We start from the raw sequence: 27,151 nt of genomic DNA on the forward strand, positions 1-27,151 counted from the left end.
CACAGGTAACATTTAACAATGAACCAGCAAGTGCATGCTGGCCCAGAACACTTAAATACAAACACTAATTAGACACAGAGGGTAATTACTAACAGGACACAGGTGTGGTAGACAGAACTAACAGAATACAGAGCACACAGGGGGAACAATAACAATTGTACAAACTGAGACAAACGAGACTAAAACATATTTACAAAACACAGACAGGGGAACACAAAACTAACACAATGGAAACAACAATGACAACCCAGATAGCAAAAGGTGTTAATTCAATGTTGATTTATGGTCAAAATGCTTGATTTTTGGTTAAGGTCGACGATTGATGTTGAATCACCCATTAACCGCTAAAGCAATTGACTAATGTCGAAAACATATCATTGAATCAATATTGTTTTGTGGTTGCATTTTAATGATTGAAATACCAATATCTAATAAATGTTGAATCAACGGATGCTGCTCAACGTATGCTGTCGTCATTGTGTCTCATCACCCAGACTGCACTGCACTTGTGCTGCGCCGCCTCCCAGAATGCACCTGTGCGGCAGCTTCCTGGCTGCTACCTCATGTCTCTCTGCATCGTTAAGACTGGTGAGTACTGCATGGCAATAATGTCGATTATGTTGTATGTTGTATGTATGCTTTCGATTGCAAACGCCAGCGGAGTAGTGCCGTGTTCGTTTTTACATGGTAGAGAATATTATATTAACCGTTATTCATGCCTGCTAGCTGAAGCTAATTTAGCTAGTAGCGTTAGCAGTTAGCTATGATGAATGTTTCTTGATTTTGGTATAGTGATCCACCTGTTGCATATACTGTTATACATTTTATGTAGGCTAACGTCAGTAACGTTTCAAAATGTGGCTTATGATGTATTCTTTAACAGGATACACTGGCACAATCAGTTAGCTTAGCATTGCTGCTACCTTGCTTGCTAAAAAGTCATGGTAAACCAACATGGCAGGGTGCAGGCATACAGGCCGGGCCTGTCTCTCTCCCTCCCTCCCTAATGTGTTTGTGCTTAAAACAGTGAATGATGACCGCATGTTCTCAGAGCATTTTCAGAGCACTGTTAAACTGTTAAATGGTCATTTTAAAACTAATATAAGAAATTAATGTATATAGTGGTATATTTATGAGGGAAAACAAATATTTGCAACAACTTTTAACATTTATACAGGTAGGTTATTGATAACTAATTCTGCTATGAGTGTCATATTATAATCAATCAAAGCGAGGAACATAGAACCCGGGGAACATAGGACCAGGGGAACATAGGGATGATCCCCTGGTGGGTATCCACTTGCATTCATTGTGCTACAGTAAGCTAGGCTAGCTGGTTTGTATCCACTTGCATTCATTGTGCTACAGTAAGCTAGGCTAGCTGGCCTGTTCTGTTTCCATTCATTGTGCTAAGCTAGGCTAGCTGGTTTGTATCCACTTGCATTAATTGTGCTACAGTAAGCTAGGCTAGCTGGTCTGTATCTGCTTCCATTCATTGTGCTAAGCTAGGCTAGCTGGCCTGTTCTGTTTCCATTCATTGTGCTAAGCTAGGCTAGCTGGTCTGTACCTGCTTCCATTCATTGTGCTAAGCTAGGCTAGCTTGCCTGTTCTGTTTCCATTCATTGCGCTAAGCTAGGCTAGCTTTCAGCAGGATATCTTTCTACTGAATGCACAGAGAGGAAACTGGTATCTATCTTCTTGTCTGACTCTGGAGAAGACGATAAGATAATTTCCCATAATGTTGGCGCATTCTACTTTAAACACTCACTTTTAACATTCACTTTAGACACTTTAAAAAATGTTTAACACTCCATCATATAATATCTATGTATTACTAAACTATACTATATTTTGTATCCAGGTGACAGCCACTGGCCCACTATCGCCCCAGACCATTGCAATGGTTCCAGACAGTCTCCCATCGACATCGTGTAGGCTAATGCCACCGAGGACTCTGCCCTCACTGCCTTCTCCTTCGTCAACTACGGCAACACCTCTGCCCTGTACGAGAGCGAGAACACCGGCAAGACAGGTGAGCAATGATAGGGACCCTGTATTGAGAAAGGATAGGGACCCTGTATTGGGAAAGGATAGGGACCCTGTATTGGGAAAGGATAGGGACCCTGTATTGAGAAAGGATAGGGACCCTGTATTGAGAAAGGATAGGGACCCTGTATTGGGAAAGGATAGGGACCCTGTATTGAGAAAGGATAGGGACCCTGTATTGAGAAAGGATATGGACCCTGTATTGAGAAAGGATAGGGACCTGTATTGATAAACTATAGGGAACATGTATTGATAAACGATAGTATTCAGTCACATAAAGAGGAACAAAAATAAACAGGATGATTAGTAGTCATTTAGAACAACGCCACCAGACTGTTTGTAAAGAGTTTCTAGTTTGAGGAGAAACAGGATTCCTTTCACTCGAGTCTCCAGTCAGTCTGGGTGTAGTTTGTGTTCAGTGCATCACCTCCATCCCAACAAGAAGACCCCCTGGAGACCCCTGTCCTAGAGGACCTCTCTCCCAGTCCAGACCCCTGTCCAGGACCTCTCTCCCAGTCCAGACCCCTGTCCTAGAGGACCTCTCTCCCAGTCCAGACCCCTGACCTAGAGGACCTCTCTCCCAGTCCAGACCCCTGACCTAGAGGACCTCTCTCCCAGTCCATACCCCTGACCTAGAGGACCTCTCTCCCAGTCCAGACCCCTGACCTAGAGGACCTCTCTCCCAGTCCAGACCCCTGACCTAGACTAGAGGACCTCTCTCCCAGTCCAGACCCCTGACCTAGAGGACCTCTCTCCCAGTCCAGACCCCTGACCTAGAGGACCTCTCTCCCAGTCCAGACCCCTGACCTAGAGGCCCTCTCTCCCAGTCCAGACCCCTGACCTAGACTAGAGGACCTCTCTCCCAGTCCAGACCCCTGACCTAGGGGTGGTTAAGGACGGGGACATGTAGGCCTAATGTATGGAGATGTTGTACAACCCCATCATGTCTGACTCTGTGTGCATGTTATGCTTGTTCAGTTTATTATTCAACGTTTTGTGCCCTGGCTTTCTGGAATAACTTCTTTTTTTGTATGCAAGAATGTGCTTTAAAACTCAATGCATTATTCTGTGTTTTGGATTATTAAAGCTGCAGTAGGCAACTTCGGAGAAGTTTAGCAAATAGCAGTTATGAATAGAGGACAGTTTAGCAGTTATGAATAGAGGACAGTTTAGCAGTTATGAATATAGGGCAGTTATGAATAGAGGGACAGTTTAGTTAGACGAATTGTGCACCATGACAATTCGACGAAAGGTCATAAGCCAGGATTTGAACCCGTAGCGTCGCGGTACGTAGCTGAACCCACCCTCTGTTTGTTTGTCTTCCAGTCAAAGTGACTCTGAGGAGTGGCGTGCAGGTGTCCGGGGGGGGTCTGTCCGAGGCCTACGACAGCCTACAGTTCCACCTGCACTGGGGCAACGGCTCTGAGGTGAAGGGGTCCGAGCACACGGTGAACGGCAAGCGCTACGCCATGGAGGTACGGGTTCGACTAGGGATCAGACTGGGGGCTAGATCCACAAAGAATGTATTGCACGGTGCTAATTGCACCCTTACTTACAATTCATTATGAATTCAAAATGGGGGACCCTGATGTAAACAAGACGAAAGTCTTTCTCTGGTCTGCATCCCCTTAACAATTGTGTGTATTGAGCCGTACTGTATTGTACCCATTCTGCAATCTGTTAATAAAATGTTCAATCAATCAATCACCTGCACTGTGATTGATTGAATGACATTTGTACTGTACTTTACTGTACATATAAAACCATTGAAACAATAGAAAAAAGATGCAGGTGCGTTGAAAAAGGAGTCCAAAGAAATGGGCGCAGGCGAGCGTTTTGAGCCCCATATGTTCATTAACCCCCGCATGGCTTCCCCTCAGATGCACATCGTGAACCTCAAGTCGTCCTACGGCGGGAACACGTCGCTGGGCGTCGCCGACCCCGCCGGGCTGGCTGCCTTCGGCTTCTTCAACGAGGTGAGGATGTGTGTGTTTGGGTGTTTGAACGTTCGGACCTTCGTTCATTACGTTGCCATTCAAATTCTAAATCAACATTAGAAAATTTTCATTTTTAATTAAAAAAATAAATCTATTTTTAATTGTTTATGTCTATTCATTCTGTTTAAACCAATGGGGTTTTTCTTCACAGTTGCAGATAGAGATTAGGCTACACTAATATTATAGTATTAAAAACTGATGAATTATATTCATTAAAGAAAGTTGATTTAATAAAAGAAAAAGACTCACTTTATTCAAATTGAGGATTTAGTTTGAGGATATTTATATATATAAAAAAATTAATAAATTTTTTTTTTTAAAGATTTTTTTTTTATTAAAAACGTAGGATCAAATGTCCGTTTGAAAAACCCTGACAGTTCGAATCCCAAAAACAGGCTTCGGGGACAGCTTTAGTGTGTGTGTGTGTGTGTGTGTGTGTGTGTGAGAGAGAGAACAGGGTACAATAGACTCGAGCGCTAAACCATGACTGCGTTTTGACAGGAAATGTCTGGAAATGCGACTAACTCACCTGCCAGTTGGAACGCCTTGACCTCCCACCTGAGCAACGTCATGCTGAAAGGTAAGAGGATGTTTCGATATGTGTTGCCTTGTCCAACGAGAGTTAAATCATCTCCTATCAGGCTGTCTGGCTGCAGGTTCAACAAGTTAAATCATCTCCTATCAGTCTGGCTGCAGGTTCAACAAGTTAAATCATCTCCTATCAGTCTGCCTGTAGGTTCATATAAAACCATTGAAACAATAGAAAAAAGATGCAGGTGCGTTGAAAAAGGAGTCCAAAGAAGTGGGCGCAGGCGAGCGTTTTGAGCCCCAGATGTTCATTAACCCCCGCATGGCTTCCCCTCAGATGCACATCGTGAACCTCAAGTCGTCCTACGGCGGGAACACGTCGCTGGGCGTCGCCGACCCCGCCGGGCTGGCTGCCTTCGGCTTCTTCAACGAGGTGAGGATGTGTGTGTGTGTGTGTGTTTGGGCGTTCGAACGTTCGGACCTTCGTTCATTACGTTGGCATTCAAATTCTAAATCAACATTAGAAAATTTTCATTTTTAATTAAAAAAATAAATCTATTATTTTTAATTGTTTATGTCTATTCATTCTGTTTAAACCAATGGGGTTTTTCTTCACAGTTGCAGATAGAGATTAGGCTACACTAATATTATAGTATTAAAAACTGATGAATTATATTCATTAAAGAAAGTTGATTTAATAAAAGAAAAAGACTCACTTTATTCAAATTGAGGATTTAGTTTGAGGATATTTATATATATAAAAAAAGAAATACATTTTTTTTTTTTAAGATTTTTTTTTAATTAAAAACGTAGGATCAAATGTCCGTTTGAAAAACCCTGACGAAGTTCGAATCCCAAAAACAGGCTTCGGGGACAGCTTTAGTGTGTGTGTGTGTGTGTGTGTGTGTGTGTGAGAGAACAGGGTACAATAGACTCGAGCGCTAAACCATGACTGCGTTTTGACAGGAAATGTCTGGAAATGCGACTAACTCACCTGCCAGTTGGAACGCCTTGACCTCCCACCTGAGCAACGTCATGCTGAAAGGTAAGAGGATGTTTCGATATGTGTTGCCTTGTCCAACGAGAGTTAAATCATCTCCTATCAGGCTGTCTGGCTGCAGGTTCAACAAGTTAAATCATCTCCTATCAGTCTGGCTGCAGGTTCAACAAGTTAAATCATCTCCTATCAGTCTGCCTGTAGGTTCAACAAGTTAAATCATCTCCTGTCTGGCTGCAGGTTCAACAAGTTAAATCATCTCCTATCAGGCTGACTGTCTGCAGGGTTCAACAAGTTAAACCAAGACCTTTTAAGGCTTTAAATGGAGAATTATGAACGTAATACTTTTTAAGACTTGTTAATAGGGATGTCCGATATTATCGGCCGACCGATATTATCGGCCGATATCGGCAGTAAAATGTGATATCGGAAAATATCGGTATCGGTTTAAAAAAAATTAAAAACAATAACAATATTTGTTATAAATATATCCAGTGAAATTATTAGTTACCTGAAATTATTCAGTTTTTTGGACGGGGAAACCCTGCATATATCGGTATCGGTTGATATCGGTATCGGAAATTAAGAGTTGGACAATATCGGTATCGGTAAAAAAGCCAATATCGAGCATCCCTACTTGTTAACCCTTTCACTATCACACTAAAGACGGTTAACCCTTTCACTATCACACGACAGACAGTTAACCGGTCTGTGTCTGTGTCTCTGAGGATGTGTGTCTGCGTCTCTTTTCTGAGGATGTGTGTCTCTTCTTTGAGGATGTGTGTCTGTGTCTCTTCTTCTTTGAGGACGTGTGTCTCTTCGTCTCTGAGGAAGTGTGTCTGTGTCTCTTCGTCTTCAGGTCAGCACGCGTCCCTGCCAGCAGGCCTTTCGCTGGACGATCTGCTATAGGAGTGGATCGTACCAAGTACTACCGCTACCTGGGCTCCTTGACCACCCCCGCCTGCAACGAGGCTGTGGTTTGGACCGTGTTCAAGGACTCGATCAAAATCAGCAAAGATTTGGTGAGGTTTCATTTCATCATAGATGTTAGCTAGCTGGCACCACAAGTCTCAAGAGAGATGTAAATGATCGACCACAGGAAAAAAGGTACATAATGTACATTATGTTATATCCTCATACGTCTTGTATAAGTCAGCAAAAGTCAAAAAGTGACCGGTAGTCGAACCAACATTGATTGTAGTTGTGGTTTGAGTGCTCTCACCACTTGACTAAGCATATCATCTCACCTCTCTTCCTCACTTTTTTATTTTTGTGTCTATCAGCTGCTGCTCGACAGTTTGACCCCAAGCTGACCGACCAGGACTACAGCGAAACTGTCAAGAAGTGGCTTCGTTATGCGCCAGACCGGGAGGGAGGCATCTCAAGGAACTGAAGTGACCCAAACTTAAGTCAAGCTAACCAGAGTCAAACTTAGGGTACCCCAGCACAGCACACACTGTTTCCCTGGTTCATACAGTACAAGGAATTACCCTCATGGACACTGTTCTTCCATGGACGGCATCTACTTGAATGACTTGCTGCTTCAGCCTGTTCTTGGAACCGAAGTGACCCAAACTTAATTGTCAAGCGAACCAGAGTCAAACTTAGGGTACCCCAGCACACTGTTTCCCTGGTTCATACAGTACAAGGAATTACCCTCATGGACACTGTTCTTCCATGGACGGCATCTACTTGAATGACTTGCTGCTTCAGCCTGTTCTTGCAGTGTTTATTTTTTTAATTTTTAATTTTAACCTTTATTTACCCAGGGTAGGTTCGCTGAGCACGGATGCTCTTTTTCACAGAGTTCCATTCACACCTGGGAGCTGCCCAGGCCTAACAAAATTAATAGTTGGTTTCAGGTTGCCGACCGACCCTGCCGATTTAGGTGCGACCCAATATATTTTATGAGTTTTTAGGAAAAAATTATAAAAAAAAAAAAAAAAACGTTTTTTTTTTTTTTTTTTTAATAAAGTTTCATAGAAATCTTAGTCAAACATTTAGTATTATGGATATTAAACATGCTGGCAGAGTACATGCATCCATGTTGTTGTGAACATTTTAATTAAATAAAGAAATTCCCTATCCATAGTCGCCGTGGGAAAGAATAAAATAAAAAAATAAAATAAAATAAATTCCCTACCTACCCATGGCCAAACTGACAACCAACCTGAAACCAACTATTAATTTTGCCCCAGTACAGCCACAGTCTGACACTGTTGGCCACTGAGCAACTCCACTGGAGCAGTTGGGGGTTTAGTGCCTTGCTCAAGGGCACTTCAGCGGTTGGTGTTAAGGGTATGGGAGAGAGTTATATGGGAGAGAGTTATAGAAACATTAGGGGTGTAACGGTACACAAAATCCACGGTTCGGTACGTACCTCGGTTTTGAAGACACGGTTCGGTATTATTTTCGGTACAGTGGGGGGGGGGGGGGGGGGGGGGGGGTAATCCAAAAAAAATTGCTTTTTCATTTATCTATTTATTTAACTGTATTAAACAATATAAAACGAATTGGCCATAATTGACTGAGCAAACTAATGCTTACTGCTGTAACCTACTAATAACACTTAAGTAAATCTGAAGATTATTATATAGCAGATGCCTTGGAGGATAAGTCGTGGACAACTGTAGATCATCTAAGCTCCACTGTGTTTAAATTCAAATCCTATGCCATTGTTAATATTTAACCCTTGTGTCTGAAAACTAAAGTATTATACTCTTATTAGGGGACTAAATTGAAAAACTCCATAAAAAGATTATGTTGAAATAATTTCCCACTTTCTTTTCCATAAATATTTTATTCAACTTCAGCCCTGATCATAACCATTTTTTATATTATTTTTGTAATGAAATACTCCCACTTTTCTGAAAGAGTTGTTAAATATGACAAAAAAAAGAATATGTGGTGGTTATGATCGGGCTGAAGTGGAATAAACAATTTATGAAGAGTAAAAAAAAAAAAAAAAATTTTTAAAGATTATGCCACATATTATGTTGGCTCATCACTGCAAAGTTATCAAACAAATACGAATCTGATCAGACACAAGGGTTAAGTTGTTGTTCCCTTTCTAATTTCCTCAAACATCTAGTCTAGTTAATGTGATCAATATTATTTGACAATTGATGCTTTTTGTTGGACATTTCAGTCAGTAGTGAGCTCATACTTTGAGCTCATAAATTTATAGTTAAAATGATTGCAATCTTGTCTTCGTTGTGCATGAATGCGTGTGCTCACCACACATAATATGTGTGTCACTATTCTGGCAGTGGCTATATTGTTAATGAAAGCCTGTTATAAGGTCTGTTATTTGTTTTTTGTAAAAAGTTTTAGTCACTGGAAGTTCTGATACCCTAGAAAAAAATAAATTTTCATATTAAAGCCATGTTGTCATTTTTGTTCACACATTTTTGGAAATATGGTCATATAAGAATTGTATTATTATTTATTTAACAATAGTGTGTTTAACAGCAGGAAAAAAACATGTAATGTTATGATGTATACATATCAGCAGCAATATTTTAATGTAAAATGTACATTAATCAGTATTGATTCCTTAACTTTACAAGTTACAAGTAGATGTACAAGTTACAAATGTACAAGTAGAGTACCATTTAGATTATGGTTGAATAAACATTGATGTCTAACATTGATTCAATATAAAATCAACTAAAATGTCCATGTAGATTACCATTTAGATTATGGTTGAATAAACATTGATGTCTAACATTGATTCAATATAAAATCAACTAAAATGTGCATGTATATTACCATTTAGATGATGGTTGAATCAACATTGATATAGTATCAGCTATGGTTGACACCTAACGTTGATTCAACGTTAGGGTCATAGACAACGATCTATATAATTTAGATGTCAGGCTTCAACATAGATTCAATATTTCTGCTGAACCCTATTTCAACGTTGATTCACTAATTTTTTGCTATCTGGGAACATAGACAAAGAACATAACAAATATAAATGGCAGATGAGAATGTTAAGTAGGTGTGTGAGCTGATGCCAGATCTGCCACATCTGGCTCAGCCCACCGGTTGCCAATGTTATGTTGTGAAGGGTATTGATGGGAGGTTGTGAGTGTCTGAGTCCTGGACCAACGGAACTGGGCGGAGGGTTGCCGGTTGGTCCCACAGGACCGGGGGAAGTGTTACAGTACCCCGCCCTCGAAGGTCGACTCCCAGGCGGCCTAGCAGGCCCCCCGGGAACGGGAAGGGTGGGGAGGACGGAAGCCGCATCAGCGAAGAGGTGTGGGGGGAGGAAGGGGGTTCGAGGGACGGGGCTTGCGGAAACTGGATCGGGGGGAGGGGGCTGACGAGGAAGACTGGAACAGGGAAGGATGGAGTGTAGAGGCGATGGCTCCGGAGTGAGACCTGGGGCTGGGGTCTCCTCGGTGGCGAGACCCACCGCCGAACCCCGAACCGGAGGCTCCCTGGCGGCAGGACGCGGTGCAGGACCCCCGACCGGGGTCCCTCCGGCAGCGGAATTCGGCGTCGTCCACCAGGTCTGCCATGGTGGTAGCTCGTCTTCCGGAACCTCCCAGGGCTGAGGAGACCTCGACCAGGCCGGTGAGGAAGACCTGCGGTCCTGGGAACCCCCTCCCCTGGAGCTGTGGCGTCGGGATCCGCGCCCCTTCCCCGACGCTCCCCTGCGGACCAGATGACTCCCCACCCAGGGATCCAGCACAGGAGTGGCCGCGGCGCAAGCACCCGTTGTCATCGGCGCCGCTGGCCCGGCCACTGCGTCCCATGGTGCCAGATCCCGAGCGGTCGCCTGGTCGGCACGCAGGACCGAAGCGCCCAGGATCCCGAGCGTGAAACTCGCTCCGTCTCTCCTCTCTGCCGGGTTCAGGTTAGGCTGGTTCATTCTGTTACGAGTGTGTTTCTTCGGCATGGTGAACCCAGGTGGCAGAGTGAATACGATGAGAGATGAGACAGGAATCGACGTGGTGACGATACAGTGTTTACTTTCACAAGACAGGATACAATACACGACTGACAAACACAGGTAACATTTAACAATGAACCAGCAAGTGCATGCTGGCCCAGAACACTTAAATACAAACACTAATTAGACACAGAAGGTAATTACTAACAGGACACAGGTGTGGTAGACAGAACTAACAGAATACAGAGCACACAGGGGGAACAATAACAATTGTACAAACTGAGACAAACGAGACTAAAACATATTTACAAAACACAGACAGGGGAACACAAAACTAACACAATGGAAACAACAATGACAACATAGACAAAGAACATAACAAATATAAATGGCAGATGATAATGTTAAGTAGGTGTGTGAGCTGATGCCAGATCTGCCACATCTGGCTCAGCCCACCGGTTGCCAATGTTATGTTGTGAAGGGTATTGATGGGGGGTTGTAAGTGTCTGAGTCCTGGACCAACCGAACTGGGCGGAGGGTTGCCGGTTGGTCCCACAGGACCGGGGGAAGTGTTACAGTGAACAGCACAAATCACATGGAATCTGAACTTTTCAATTCTGATTTGGGCCACTTTACTATGTGGTCCTAAATCAGATACTAAAGTCTGATCTTTTTGCAACGCAACCTCAGTTTGTCATACGACTTTCGTGCAACTTTTACGTCACTCTAGATTTTCGACGTCCATCTTCTTTATTGTTCATTCGTGCATGTGGGTCAGTTTCCAGTGACCAGTTCAACCTGGAATCTGATATGCCACATTTAAAAGAGGGCTCAGGAGGTAGAGCAGTCGTCTGTGGTAATCAGGTGGTTCCTGGTTTGATTCCCGCTCCTCCCGGGCAGTGTCCTTGAGCAAGACACTTAACCCCTAATTGCTCCCGATGAGCAGGTTGGCACCTTGCATGGTTGCCTCTGCCATAGGTGTGTGAATGTGTGAGTGAATTGGTAAAATGTGAAACGCTTTGGATAAAAGCTTCTACAGTATAAAGTAAATGCAGCCATTTACCATTTATTTATAATGTGAACAAAAAATTGGATATGAGCAATGAATCGGAATTTAGCACCAAGTTCTTGCAGTGTGAACGGAGCCTTCGACTCCACTGGGTCAACCTTTCATCAAAGCACATTTTAGACATGCTTCACTCCAGAAGTTTTCTTCCCGAGGAACTTCCAGCTACCATAACCGTGATGCCTTTAATAACAACTGAGGAGAGGAAATGCACTCTACGACACTGCAAGTGCCGTGATATCGAGAAAGGTTCAATCGAGTCGGAAAGAAGCGCAGTAGGCTGGAATGGTTTGTTGCGTGCGAGACCCAGAAGCTATTCTATCTATTTGCCCTCTCCCCCCGGGCTCCTCAGAAACGACTGCTGCCTGAATAAATAACAGCTGGTTGCCTACTGATTGAAAGCCAAGATCAGTTTCACTGATGAAATTATCTGTAACTGTACCACTGGGATTGGTTGCTATAAAGCAAATGGAAATGCTCAAGGCAATGAGTGGATTCCGTGGACGTAATGTAATCAATCTACCTAACGTTAGATGTTTCACTGTGTTCTATTTTACTAAATACATTGTTTTGTGTAGTCGGTGGCACTTCTTGTTTGTGTTTAGGCGTGTCTCGTGGAGCTGGAGCTCTTCTCTCCTCTCCTTTCTTCTTCTCTCCTCTCCTCTGTTCTCATCTCTTCTCTCCTCTGTTCTCTTCTCTCCTCTCTGTTCTCATCTCTTCTCTCCTCTCCTCTATTATCCTCTCTTCTCTTTTCCTTCCCTCTATTATCTTCTCCTCTCCTCTCTTCTTCTCTTCTCCTCTCCTCTCTTCTTCTCTCCTCTCTTCTCTTCTCTTCTTCTCCTCTCCTCACCTCTCGTATCCTCTCTTTTCTCCTCTCTTCTCTTCTCTTCTCTTCTCTTCTCTTCTCTTCTCTTCTCTTCTCTTCTCTTCTCTTCTCTTCTCTTTTCTTGTCTCCTCTCTTCTCATCTCCTCTCCTCTTCTTTACGCACACAGCTTGGATGACAGCTCATTAGATATACCTGGTTCACCCAGTAATTAGCATACAATGTATGGATGTGCACATTTCAACATGACAAGTGAGGTTATCAGATAATATATATATATATATATATATATATATATATATATATATATATATTGTTATTGTGATGAGCCTGGTGGGATTGCTTGCTATAAAGCAAATGGAAATGCTCAAGGCAATGAGTGGATTCCGTGGACGTAATGTAATCAATCTAATTAAACGTTAAATGTTTCACTGTGTTCTATTTTACTAAATACATTGTTTTGTGTAGTCGGTGGCACTTCTTGTTTGTGTTTAGTCGTGTCTCGTGGAGCTTGAGCTCTTCTCTCCTCTCCTTTCTTCTTCTCTCCTGTCCTCTGTTCTCATCTCTTCTCTCCTCTGTTCTCTTCTCTCCTCTCCTCTGTTCTAATCTCTTCTCTCTTCTCCTCTCTTCTCCTATCCTCTCCTCTCTTTTCCTTCCCTCTATTATCTTCTGCTCTCCTCTCTTCTTCTCCTCTCCTCTCTTCTTCTCTCCTCTCTTCTCCTCTCTTCTTCTCCTCTCCTCACCTCTCTTATCCTCTCTTTTATCCTCTCTTCTCTCTCTCTCCTCTCTTCCTCTCTTCTCATCTCTCCTCTCTCTCTCTTCTCTTCTCTTCTCTTCTCTTCTCTTCTCTTCTCTTCTCTTCTCTTCTCTTCTCTTCTCTTCTCTTCTCTTCTCTTCTCTTCTCTTCTCTTCTCTTCTCTTCTCTTCTCTTCTCTTCTCTTCTCTTCTCTTCTCTTCTCTTCTCTTGTCTCCTCTCTTCTCCTCTCCTCTCCTCTTCTTATGCACACAGCTTGGATGACAGCTCATTAGATCTACCTGGTTCACCCAGTAATTAGCATACAATGTATGGATGTGCACATTTCAACATGACAAGTGAGGTTATCAATACCAATCAATAAGAATATTTATTGAAATAAGGCAGAATCCAGTTAGAGAATGGTCGTAATACAGTCCGATGGTCAAAAACAGGAAACAGGCTTGCATACCGAAAAAGGGATTGTTCAACACTCTGGGTAGTCGTCCGGTCCAGGGTCAGTACACAAGGGGGTTTCTCAGCCAGTCTAGGGTCCACGATGAACATTTTCTCGCCTTCACCTCTCCTCTCACTACCTCTCACCGCCACAACTCCGAATATCTAAATCTCTCTCTATGTCACAACTCCAACCTCACCTCCACTCAACTTACTCCTGACTAACCTAGTGTCTTGTAGTGTGTGTGTCGGGGTGTGTGCATGTGAGATGTGGGTGAGCTAATGATGTGCAGGTGTGTTCTATTAGTACTAATCAGATACCTAATTGTTACTACTCCTTCCGTGGCAATAATATCTCCCATCCTTCACATATCCATGAGAGGGGGGATGATATCTGCCACAATATATATATATATATATATACAAATAATTTGTCTTAAAAAGTATTTGACATTATAATTTAATTTGTATACATTTGACACATTTCGTCATCGTTTGTCACCTAAGGCAAAGGGTAATTTTTATTTAGTTATCGTAAAATTTTCGTCATGGAAAAAAGGTTGTTGATGAAACTTTTTTGCCAGAGTTTTCATTGACGAAATGGACGTGTGAATATTTTAGGCAACCAACTTGTGTTTAGCGTTTCTCTGATTGGCCAATACGCCCATGTGACCACGGCAGCGCGGAAATAGGCTGTCTATTGCCTCGCGCTGCAGCGCGGAAATAGGCTGTCTATTGCCATTCTCTAAGTCAAACTCTAACCTTAACCAGCTCCTTAACAGCGCCTAAACTTAACCCTTCTAACCTTAAGCAACTCCGAAACAATGCCTAACCTTAACCAACTCCGAAACAATGCCTAAACTTAACCGGCGAAATGAATGCACGATAAAAAATATTGCCATTCTCTAAGTCAAACTCTAACCTTAACCAGCTCCTTAACAGCGCCTAAACTTAACCCTTCTAACCTTAAGCAACTCCGAAACAATGCCTAACCTTAACCAACTCCGAAACAATGCTTAAAGTTATGCCTAAACTTAACGGCGAAAGAATGCGAATGCACGTTAAAAAAAAAAAAAAAAAAAAATTGAAGGGAATCAAACTAGCCAGCAACAAGCCGTAGGATCCACAGCCATGCAGCATTGCCAATTGAGCTATTTCTGGATACTGAATAAGGGGCGGTTACTGGCATATAATGCTGCCGCGACGGAGCTCTGCTGCTGCCGCGTCGCCGCGGGGGCGTGGCTAGACGCAAGTTGGGCGTGGTTAGACACAAGTTGGTTGCCTTTAATATTTAGGCGAAATGAACACTGACACACACACACAGACACACACACACACACAGACACACAGACACACACACACACACACAGATACACACACAGATACACACACAGACACACACACACACACACACACACACACACACACACACACACACACACACACACACACACACACACACACACACACACACACACACACACACCATGCTCACTCAATCCCATTACATGCTTGTGTGCATGCTGCAGTGAACCTTTTCCATAAGGACTGCAAATGGATTTGTCAATATGTCATCCATGGCAATTTAAGGCCATCATTCATCGCACGTCAAAGACAATGAGGGATCGCCCCTAGATTTTGAACAAAAAAGGCGATGACAGCAGTGATGAATCTCCAGAGAAAGAGAACGCCTGTTTTGTTAATGACAGAAAGCTTGTAAAAGAGGAGAGGTTTCCACAGACAACTGTTTCCCTCCCGTGTTGTTAGATGCTGCACCGAACACGGAGAGTTGGCCCTGACCTGATTGTGGTGGTCGTAGTAGTAGTAGTAGTAGTAGTAGTAGTAGTAGTAGTAGTATAGTAGTAGTAGTAGTAGTAGTAGTAGTAGTAGTAGTAGTATGTAGTCAGGGCCGCCTCAGGGGGTGTGCGAGCAGTGCGGTCGCACAGGGCCTCGCGGGAAGGGGGGCCTCGCAAAAAAATATATATACTTTTTTTTATAATTTTTTAAAAAGATTTATACAAATAAATAGAATGTTAACAATCACTTTCCATCACAGACCTAAAATCTAGTTTGGCTTACATGCTTATATATTTCACATAAGACACGTTTGTAGAATAGTGTTCCGGGCTCTGCGGCACTGCAGATATACTATTGGTTTCATTCATTACTTTTATGCAAAGCATCGTGGGGTGGGAGGACTAACACTAGGCAGAGCTGGTTGGCGTCGGTCTGGTAGTCGGTAGAGAGATGTGAAGAAGACCGGTATTATCCACGAGGGGAGGGGGTACAGCCAGGTACAGGGTCTATTCGGCGCTGTCCACTGGAGCGAGTGGATGTCTTGGCCAAGAGAAGCAGATGTGCAGCATCGGAGCGGAGGAGATGGCGCCGCGTGCCCTGGGCTTGTGGGTACCGGGTGTGGTGATTGGGTTGTGCCGGGACGGGGAGGACGTTCGGTGGATGGACTGAGGATGAAAGTTGTTGCGTGTTGGAACCTTCAGTCAGGCTGTAGCTATGTCGGCTAGTAGCTTGGCTGGGGGCAGGGACAGCTAACTAGCGTTAGCTAATGCTAGCTAGCTAGCGTTGGCTACGTTGTCGGGTGCTAACGTGTGGCGGATGGACTGGGAGCGGACTCCCGGGTTCATCCCAACGGGGGGGACAATATCATGATGGGTCTGGTGAACTTTCTCCACGGTCGTCTCCTTCCTCTTGGACCTGACTCTGCGTTAGGGTGAGTTTTTGGTGCGGTCTGCTCTGTTCCCGCCGTGGATCTCTCTCTCTCTCTCTCTCTCTCTCTCTCTCTCTCTCTCTCTCTCTCTCTCTCTCTCTCTCTCTCTCTCTCTCTCTCTCTCTCTCTCAATTCAATTCAATTCAATTTCAATTCAAATGGGCTTTATTGACATGGGAAACATACGTTTACATTGCCAAAGCCAAACAAAACAATCAAATAGAGAAAACAAAAGAAATCAGTACATTACAGACGGAATTTCTTGTACAGTCTTTATGGTGGTTGCATTCCGCTGGATGTCCTTTTCTTGTCACAGCAGCTCACAAATCTTGCTGCTGTGTTTGCACATTCTTGTATTTCTCCCAGTAGGTATGGGAGTTTTGAGTTATTGTCCATGTTTTCAAAGTCTCTTTGGGTGTTTGCAATTTGTGGGAAGTATATGTCTCTGATGTCTTGGTATAGTGGGCAGGTTGTTAAGAAGTGGAGCTTCTCTTCTCTTCTCTTCTCTTCTCTTCTCTTCTCTTCTCTTCTCTTCTCTTCTCTTCTCTTCTCTTCTCTTCTCTTCTCTTCTCTTCTCTTCTCTTCTCTTTTCTTGTCTCCTCTCTTCTCCTCTCCTCTCCTCTCTGTGTGCAGTGGGTGCATAGTCTGTCTTCGCTTGGGAGCCAGGTCTGCCTATGGCGGCCTTTCTCAATGGCTAGGCTGTGCTCGCTGAGTCTTCAAGTTCAAGTTCTTTAATAGTTGTCATACAGAAGTACAGAATACTTTCATACAAAATGCTTCTTACTGTTACGCTCCAGAGACTGTGCTAGACAAGATAGTATCAAATAACATAATATAGCATGTAATTTAGAAGAAGAAAAATGAGGTCACAGTGTTCGGTATAGACATATGTACAATGTTCTGAGTTACCATATAATATACAATACTATGCAGTGTACTAATGTACAGTACTATCTAGTCTGTACCTAGTCAAGGATCTTCTTAGTTTTGGGTCAGTCACAGTGCTCAGGTATTCTGCCACTGTGTACTCTCTGTTTAGGGCCAAATAGCATTTCAATTTGCTCTGGTTTTGGGTTGTTTCTTTCCAATGTGTCAGATAGTTTTCTTTTTGTTTTCTTATCATTTGATTTAGTCCAGTGTGGTTTGTGTCTGGTGGCTCTGCTTGTGTTTGTGAGCAGAGTCCCAGAACTATCTGGCTGAGTGGGCATCTATCGAGGGTCTCTCTGTGGGTGAGGGCTATGTTGTGGAGTGTGTCTGGGTCGCTTTCTTTTAGGTGATTGTGGAATTTTAATGCTCTTTTTTGAATTTTGATGATTAGTGGGTATCTTCCTAGTTCTGCTCTGCATGCATTATTTGGGGTTTTCCGTTGGGTGCGGAGAATGGATTTGCTCAATTCTGCATGCAGAGTCTCAATTGGGTGTTTGTCCCATTTGGTGAAGTCTTGGTTTGCAAGTGGGCCCCAGACTTCACAACCGTATAGCGAAATTGGTTCTATGACGGAGTCTAATATTTTGAGCCAGATTTTGATTGGAATGTCTAACTTGATGTTCCTTTTTATGGCATAAAAAGCCCTTTTTGCTTTGTCTCTCAGGTCGTTCACAGCTTGATTGAAGTTCCCTGTAGCACTGATGTTTAGGCCGAGATATGTGTCGTTTTTTGTGTGTTCTAGGGAAATTGTGTCTAGGAGGTATTTGTGTTTTTGTTGTTGTAGGCTGGGCCTTTTTTGGAATATCATAATTTTAGTTTTGTTTAGGTTTACTGTCAGTGCCCATGTCTGGGAGAATTTGTGCAGAAGGTCAAGGTGCTGTTGTAGCCCTTCTTTTGTTGGGGACAGCAGCACCAGGTCATCTGCAAACAGTAGGCATTTAACTTCTGTGTTTGCTAGGGGGATGCCAGGTGCTGCAGTTTGTTCCAATGTTTTTGCCAGTTCATTTATGTATATGTTGAAGAGGGTTGGACTCAAACTGCACCTCTGTCTAACCCTGCAGCGTTGAGGGAAGAAGTCTGTGTGTTTTTCCCTCAATCCTCACAGCACATGTGTTGTTGGTGTACATTGACTTTATGAGGTCGTAGGTTTTCCCTCCAATGCCACTATCTACAGTAACAGTTTGTACAGCAGACCCTCATGCCAAATTGAGTCAAATGCTTTTTGGAAGTCAACAAAACAGGAGTATACTTTGCTTTTATTTTTATTTATTTGGTTGTCGATTAGGGTGCTGAGGGTGAGAATGTGGTCTGTTGTACGGTGATTTGGTAGGAAGCCAATCTGTGATTTGCTCAAGGTATTGTTGTTTGTGAGGAAATGTATGAGTCTGTGGTTAATGATCATACAGAGGATTTTTCCAAGGTTGCTGTTGACACAGATCCCACGGTAATTGTTTGGGTCGTATTTGTCCCCCTTTTTGTGGAGTCCTTGGTTTCAGATATTGGGGAAGATCCCGGTGCTAAGGACAATGTTAAGGAGTTTTAGTATAGCCAATTGGAATTTGGAGTCTGTGAATATGATCATTTCATTTAGGATACCATCCGCTCCACAGGCCTTCTTGGTTTTAAGTGATTTTATTTTGTCCTGTAGTTCTTGTAGTGTACTTGGGGAGTCTAGCGGGTTCTGGTAGTCTTTTATGGTTGACTCCAGGCTTTGTAGTTTATCTTGTATATGTTTTTGCTGTTAATTTTTTTGTATTGGGCTAAAGAGATTGGAGAAGTGGTTTACCCATACATCTCCATTTTGGATGGGTAGCTCGTCGTGGTGTACTTTGTTTAGTTTGTTCCAGTTTTCCCAGAAGTTGTTTGTTTTTATGGATTCCTCTATATCTTTTAGCTGGTTTCTAACATATTGGTCCCTTTTTGTGTTTTTGTAATGTTTCAGTGTTTCACTGTATTGGAGACGTGTGTTCTGGTTGTCTGGGTCTCTGTGTTTTTGGTTTGATAGGTTCCTTAATTTCTTCCTGAGATTTTTACAATCATTATCATACCATTTGTCATGCATATTTAAATTTTTCCTCGCTTTCCTATTTGAGGCCTTTAGGTTAGATAAGGAAGCTAGCTGTAAGGTCAAATATGTTATTGAGGTTTTCTACCGCCCCGTTTACACTTTTGCTGTTGTGTTGGAAGTTTTTTTTTAGGAATTGGTCTAATTTGGATTGGACTTTTTGTAGCTTGATAGCGGATTGGAATGCTTCCATACTACTTTCTTTCCATTTGTAGTGTTTTTTAATAGTGTGTAGTTTGTTTGGTTTTGGTATTTCCTGGTTGGGTGTTGATCTATTCAGGTAGATAGTGGTTTTGCTGTGGTCTGACAGGGGTGTTTGCTGGCTGACTGTGAACGCTCTGAGAGACTCTAGGCTGAGGTCAGTGATAAAATAGTCTACTGTACTGTTACCCAGAGATGAGCTATATGTGTACCTACCATAAGTGTCCCCTCGGAGCCTACCGTTAACTATGTACAGTCCCAGCGAGCGACAGAGCTGTATAAGTTGTGACCCATGTTTATTTGTTGTTTGGTCATAGTTCTTTCTGGGGTGGCATATTTGGGAGGGGATGTTTCCACCTCCTGGTAGGTGTTTGTCTCCCTGTGTGCTGAGAGTGTCAGGTTCTCGTCCTGTCCTGGCACAGACTATAATGTGACCGCAAGCCTGGAACTGGTTGATTTCGTCTTGTAGGATTAGGAACATGTCTTCCTTGTAGTATGGGGATTCAATTGGGGGGATGTAGGTGGCACATAGGTAGATATCTTTCTCGGTTGATGCAAGTTCCTTATTTATTTTTAACCAGATGAAAAAAGCTCCGGTTTTGATTAGCTTTATGGAGTGGGTTAGTTCTGATTTGTACCATATTAGCATGCCTCCAGAGTCTCTCCCCTGTTTGACCCCTGTTAGCTTGGTGGATGGTACCGACAGCTCTTTGTAGTTTGCAGGGCAGCCAGTAGGACTATTTCCTCTGTGCCACGTCTCTTGTAGGACCATGATGTCTATGTTTGACATTTCTGTGGTAAAGTCTGGGTTTCTGCTCTTTGGTCCAAGGGCAGTTGACCTTAGACCTTGTATATTCCAGCTTGAAATGGTAAAAGATTTGTATTCCATTATTACAGTGTTATATTCCAGTGGTTTTGTCCTGGACCACAATTGAGTAAAGCTTGCTGATCATCTGATGCACGGTCAGCTCCCCGGGTGGAGATCTGTCGGTCATGGGGTTGACCTGTACATTTGTGTGGTATGGGGTTGGTGGTGGCATGTGCTGTGTGTATGTGTGTTGTGGGGTTGGCAGGATATGCATTGGCTGGGGGCGGGTCTGCAGGAGGGGGGCAGGTCGAAACTGGGCAGCCTGTGCATATGTGTGATATGTTCTTTGCAGGTCGGGCGTGGACCTGGCCTGGGGTGCAGGGTGGTCTCTGGTTGTAGCCTGTTGTTCTCTAGTTCAAGTTCAAGTTTCTTTAATAGTTGTCATACAGAAGTACAGAATACTTTTATACAAAATGCTTCTTACTGTTACGCTCCAGAGACTGTGCTAGACAAGATAAGTATGAAATAAAATAGTATAGCATGTAAAATAGAAGTAAAAATAGAGGTCACAGTGTTCAGTATAGACAATGTACAATGTTCGATGCAGAATAGAAGTAACTGAGTTACCATACAATATACAATATACTATGCAATGTACTAATATACAATACTATATAGTGCAAAGCAGAAATGGGATGAGGTACAATTTAGGTACAATTTACAGTAAGGTGTACGAGTTGTAGTGCAAATCCTTTACCAATCAATATAAAGTGTAAAGTGTGTTTAGGTGATCTAAAGTGTGGAGAGTGGGTGCTGCAGTGTGTTGTTTATTTAAGTGAGTGTGTGCATGTGGGTGTGTGTGCTGTGTGCATTTGATGGTTGTTGCATAGTGTTTATTGTTCGTTGAGCAGCCTGATGGCCTGGGGATAGAAGCTTCTTCTGAGTCTTTCTGTGCTCGCCTTAAGACTCCGGCATCGCTTGCCTGACCGCAGCAGTTCAAAGAGGCAGTTGTTCGGGTGGCTGGAGTCCTTGATGATTCTCTTAGCCTTACCCCTGCACCGCTTGTTGTAAATGTTCTGGAGGGTGGGAAGCCCCCCTCCAATTGTGCGTTCGGCTGAACGTGTCACTCTTTGTAGTCTGCTACGGTCTTGTGCAGTGCTATTCCCAAACCAGGAGGTGATGTTGCCAGTCAGGATGCTCTCTATTGTACACGAGTAGAAGTTCTTAAGGATCTTCTGACTGACTTGGAACTTCCTTAGGCACCTGAGGAAGTAGAGGCGATGTCGTGCCTTCTTCACAACACTGTCAATGTGTGTGGTCCATGTCAAGTCCTCGGATATGTGGGCTCCGAGGTACTTGAAACTGTTCACTCTCTCAACCGGTGCCCCGTCGATGCTGAGGGGGCTGTAGTCCTTGCCCCCCGACCTCCTGAAGTCCACAATCATCTCTTTTGTTTTGTTGACGTTCAGGGAGAGGCAGTTCTCCTGACACTGTGACAGATTCTCTACCTCTTCCAGGTAGGCCCTCTCGTCGTTGGCAGATATCAGGCCCACCACTACTGTGTCATCAGCTAATTTGATGATTGTGTTGTTGTTCCGCTGTGCCACGCAGTCATGTGTGTACAGGGAGTAGAGGAGGGGGCTCAGAACACAGCCCTGGGGGGCCCCTATGTTGAGCGTGATGGATGAGGAGGTGCAGTTGCCTGCTCTTACTACCTGGGGTCTGCCCGTCAGGAAGTCCATGACCCACTGGCAGAGGTCATAGTTCAAGCCCAGGTCCCTGAGCTTGGCTATGAGTTTGGAGGGGACTATGGTATTGAATGCTGAGCTGTAGTCGATGAACAGCATTCTCACATAGTTCCCCTGCCTCTTGTCCAGGTGTGATGCTGCTGTGTGCAGTACATGGGCTATGGCGTCCTCCGTGGACCTGTTAGGGCGGTATGCAAATTGCAGGGGGTCCAGGTTGATGGGGAGGGAGGAACAGATGTAGCCCTTCACTAGCTTCTCAAAGCACTTCATGGCTATGGAGGTGAGAGCTACAGGGCGGTAGTCATTGAGGCAAGCGGGCGTAGATTTTTTGGGTACAGGGATGATGGTGGACTTCTTCGGACAGGTGGGGATGACAGCCTGTTCTAAGGACAGGTTAAAGATGTCAGTGAATACCGGGGCCAGTTGGTCGGCACAGACTTTTAGGACGCGGCCGGGGATGCCGTCCGGTCCTGCTGCCTTCCTGATATTCACTTTTTTAAAGGTCCGCCTCACCTCATGCTCAGTTACCCTGAACACTGAGTCTCCATCAGCAGACCCCCCCCCCCCCCCCCCCCCCCATTGCCGTGGCTTGTAGGCTGGTGTTGTTATTCACAGCCTCAAACCTTGCATAGAAGGTATTGAGATCATTTGCTAAGGAGATGTCACTGTTCAGTTTGAGGGAGGTGCCTTTGTAATCTGTCATTGTTCTGAGGCCCTGCCACATACCTCTAGAGTCAGCCTGTTCAAACTGAAGTTCAACTTTATCCCTATAACGCCATTTTGCCTCTATTACTGCTCTCCTGACGTTGTATCTTGCCGTCTTGTGTTCATCCATGTTGCCTGTCACAAGCCCGGTGTTGTAGGCTGAGATGCGCACTTTCAGAGCCTCGCGGACGGATTTATCTACCCAGGGCTTTTGATTTGGGTAGATTCTAATTGTGGTAGAGGAGATTGTTTCTTCTACCAGAGTACAGAACCAAAATGGCAGCGTCAACGTTAGCTATCTGTAGTTTATTTACCTCGTCGTGTAGCTTTGAAAGTGTGGCCCCAGTGTTCGCTTGTGGTGGGATATATACTCCGATCATGATGATGGACGTTAACTCCCTCGGGAGAAAGAAGGGTCGGCATTTGATGGTGATAAACTCCAGGGCCCTCATTCATCAACGTGTCTTACGCACAGATTTGTGCTTACCCTGTGCGTACGATCATTTCTAAGCAAAGAGTGGGATTCATCAATTTCAACTTGAACTTGACTTTGTGCTTATGTCTACGCACAGCTCTGAGCACACTTAGCTGACGCCCAGTGGTAGAATATCGTTACTACGCACAAGCGCTCCTCAGTACATGCATTCGTTCCAACGCGGAAATAAAGACACTGGCGCGTGTTCTGTATGACCCCCGTAATTCATTATAGTTCATTGTGAAATAGCGATATTAGTGTAATTATTGTCAAACCCTAAATAGCATGTGGAATAGGTCTTTCTCTCCGAATGAATGCAGGTTTATATATATAGCGTTATGGGGTGCACTGACTGCGCTCGCAGGAACTGTTTTCAGAGATAGCATCAGATAGGGATGAATGAGGGGCAGTCTAATTGCAGAGAGAACATAATATTAACTAGAGTCCACTACCCGAGACACCTCCTTCATTTGTACCGCAATTTGGGACCCAAATTGGAGCTATGAGCTTAAAAGCTTTTCCGTGCTTATTTGAGAAGGTCCAGCTGCAGAGCCGGAGAGACAGACAGCAGAGAGACAGACAGACAGACAGATAGACACTGTTCCACAGTGTGTGTGTGTGACCACTAGTCTCCTAGTAGAGACCCCCCCCTCTGGACCACCTCCCAGTAGAGACCCCCCCCCCTCTGGACCACCTCCTAGTAGAGACAAGTTTTCTGAATGTATGTTTATATATGCAAATGAGGCACTTCCCCATTAAATATGTGGACATTTATGGATGCAATAAGGCAAAATGAAGTAAAATGAACAACTAAATGTGTGTTATTGACGTTTTATTGTCACTAGTTTCATAGAAGACATGTTTAGGAAGCAAAATATAACAAAATCTCAAAATCAGCAAAAAAAAGTATATTTGCCTATTCACCTGCAGTGTCTCGCCTTAATCCTCATCTTCGTCTTCTTCCTAGAGAAGTCTCTACTAGGAGGTGGTCCAGAGGGGGGGGGGGGGGGGGCTGAGTCTCTACTATTAGACTAGTAGTCACACACACACACACACACACACACACACACACACACACACACACACACACACACACACACACACACACACACACACACACACACACACACTGTGGAACAGTGTCTGTCTGTCTGTCTGTCTGTCTGTCTGTCTGTCTGTCTCTCTGCTGTCTGTCTCTCTGCTGTCTCTCTCAAAATAGTATAAGTGCTATCTTGGCCCTGAGAGTTGCTCTCCGGCTCTGCAGCTGGACCCTCTCAAATCAGCACGAAAAAATCTATAAGCTTATAAAACGATTTAATATGCTAAACTTCGTTTTAAATTCCTTAATTCACTTTTGTTTATTTCATAAAGATTTTCCCGACATAATGATACCTGCCCCGACCAGATCCGTGACTCTGTTGCGATACAGATGAATTATCTACTCAGAAAGCTTATAAAACAATTTAATATGCTAAACTTTGTTTTTAAATTCTTTAATTCACTTTTGTTTATTTCATAAGGATTTTCCCGACATAATGATACCTGCCCCGACCAGATCCGTGACTCTGTTGCGATACAGATGGATTAGCTACTCAGAATAGTATTATAAAGTGGCTATCTTTTATGCTGTAGATCACTGCTGGTATGTGCGTGCAGAACCTTTATTTCAGCGGGGACTGTAGTATTTATTTGACGTTACTGTACAATATATGTGTATTAAAAGACGGAGCTGACTTTTATTGTATTATAATAATTATTAATATTAAAAATAAATTAAGAAAGGCATTCTTATTCCAGCATGCATTAATGACACTAACGGGCAAGGCAAAACAGTGGTTAATGGTCTTTATTAGTGTTTGCGCTGCCCAGGCAGCAATGGTTAATAGATATCATATCCGACATCACCGTTCTCATAACAGGCTTCCCTCGGCTTAGTCCATTTTTCCACATTTCATGGGGGTATTCCATTACCGTATATGGTTAATCGGGGCGGTTCTGGTATGCAAATACTTAAAACAGTGCACGAGCTCAAACGTAGGATCAAAGTCATATTCATCATGACAGGTGTGTGTAGAACCTGCGTACGCACGTGTGGTGAATCCCGATTTTACTGTGCGTGCACTGATTCTACATTCTGTGCTTACGTGTGGAAATAAAACATGTTCTACGTCCACGTTGATGAATGAGGGCCCAGGTCTGGGGAGCAGTGGTTAGACAATTCCTTTGCGTTGCCTATATCACACCACTCCTTGTTTACCATGAAAGCAATGCCGCCTCCTTTCGTCTTTAGTGATTCTTCTGCCGTTCGGTCCTTGCGGAGAACGAAGAAGTGATCTGCCGGTTCTATTGCATGGTTTGGGACGTCTGGAGACAGCCAAGTTTCTGTGAAACAGAGGACGTTGCAGTCCCGAATGTCCCTCTGGAATTGGATCCGTGCTCTGATGTCGTCCAGTTTGTTTCCTATCGATTGCACATTGGCCAACAATATGCTGGGCAATGTGGTTCTGTGTCGCTTGGATCTCAATCTATTTCGGACGCCGGCTCTTCTACCTCGTCGTCGCGCCTTTTCCTTGCCTCGGCCGCAACAAAGGATCGCCGCAGGCCACTGTTGTTCAGCAATCCGATCCAGAGAGCAATCCAGTCGGTACATTTTCCTTAATCCAATGTCAATGAGTGACTGACGGTCATACACATATAATGCACCAACAGTTGGTGCAAATAAAACTCTTAAAACTATAAAAATTAACAAAAGTAAGCACAGTCTCGACGGAGCGAATAGAAAGGCAGCCGGTCGGAGCAGCGCCATTCTTGTTGCGTCTAGGTGCAAAAGGTCTTCTGGGTGTGGCTCTGGGTGGGGTGTTCATCCCTCTGTTGCTCTTGTTGGATGTGGTAGGGCTACGGTTTAGTGCAACGTCTTTCAGGGTCTTTGCGAAGTTAGGGACTGCTCTTTTGAGGATGTGAACATCGTCATGCAGGCTGTGCAGGTCTATGGTGGGGTGAGCTGCCATGTAGACGTTTTTCTTCATTGCACAGTTTCTGGAGATGTGTGCATTAATACTTTTTTATGAAGTCTGGGTGGTAATCCCATCTGGGTAGCAGTGCCGAGATTACTACTTTTGCTCTGGGAAATGTTGACGTGGCTTTTTCGACTACTTCCATGACAGATTTGGTGACCTCCTCCTCTGTCTGCATTCTCACTCTCAGGTTGTTTGTGCCTGTGTGTATTATGATGTGGCTGGGGGATCCCAGGCTGTCTTTTGTGGACCTTCCTGAGATCTGGCGGGTGATGTTGGTGGTGGGGTGTCTTGGATGTGTGTTACTGTTGGGGTGTCTTGGGTGTGTGTCGGTAGTGTGGTGTCATGGATGTGTGTTAATGTTGGAGTCTCTTGGGTTTGTGCTGGTAGGTTGACGTTTGGATCTTGTTGTTGTGGTGACGTTCTCTGGGGCTGCGGTCTTCTTGTCTCTTCCAGTTTGCCGGTTAGTGTTTTCACCTCTTCTTTGAGCTTTTTAATTTCCAGATTGGTCAATTTTGACCGCTCTTCCAAGTCTTTGAGTATTTTCTTTAAAGCCTCGTTGTTTTTCTGGAGTTTTTTCAGCGCCTCTTCCTCTGTGGTTCTGTGTGGGGGGGAGCTCTTTCTTGCTTCCTCCATTTGCACTTGTATGATCTCAAGCTGTGAGAACCTCTTCTTCAAGTCTTTAAACTCCATGGCCCAGTTTGGTTCCGTTATGAGTTTGTCTTCTGTGTTGTATAATTGTTCGCTGGTGGGGGTGTTTTCACTGGAGATGGTTTTCTTTAATGCAGTCTCTTTGATTTTGGAGAAGTCTTTTACAAAGGGGTTTATGTTGCCCTGGACCATTACTGTTCCTGTATTGTAGAAGTGTACAACCATTTGGTTCTCATCTGTCTCTATCTCCAGTGTACGTGAGGTCTTATTTCCCCTTTTTGT

General features: G+C 43.8%; 1 pseudogene across 1 annotated transcript in view; it reads left to right on the plus strand.

Annotated features, from left to right (window-relative positions):
- Nucleotides 1-1,935: 1,935 nt before the first annotated feature.
- The window catches only part of LOC311248027 (carbonic anhydrase 4-like), a 59,508-nt pseudogene continuing 34,292 nt past the window's right edge, over nt 1,936-27,151 (plus strand). Inside the window, exons 1-5 of the transcript in view lie at nt 1,936-2,032; nt 3,373-3,521; nt 4,909-5,004; nt 5,538-5,585; nt 6,433-6,590. The product of the transcript in view is annotated as a carbonic anhydrase 4-like (transcript). The remainder of the gene's footprint in view (nt 2,033-3,372; nt 3,522-4,908; nt 5,005-5,537; nt 5,586-6,432; nt 6,591-27,151) is intronic.

The sequence above is a fragment of the Notolepis coatsorum genome, assembly GCF_963971535.1.
Source record: "Notolepis coatsorum genome assembly, contig: SCAFFOLD_692, whole genome shotgun sequence".
Classification (NCBI taxonomy): Eukaryota; Metazoa; Chordata; class Actinopteri; order Aulopiformes; family Paralepididae; genus Notolepis; species Notolepis coatsorum.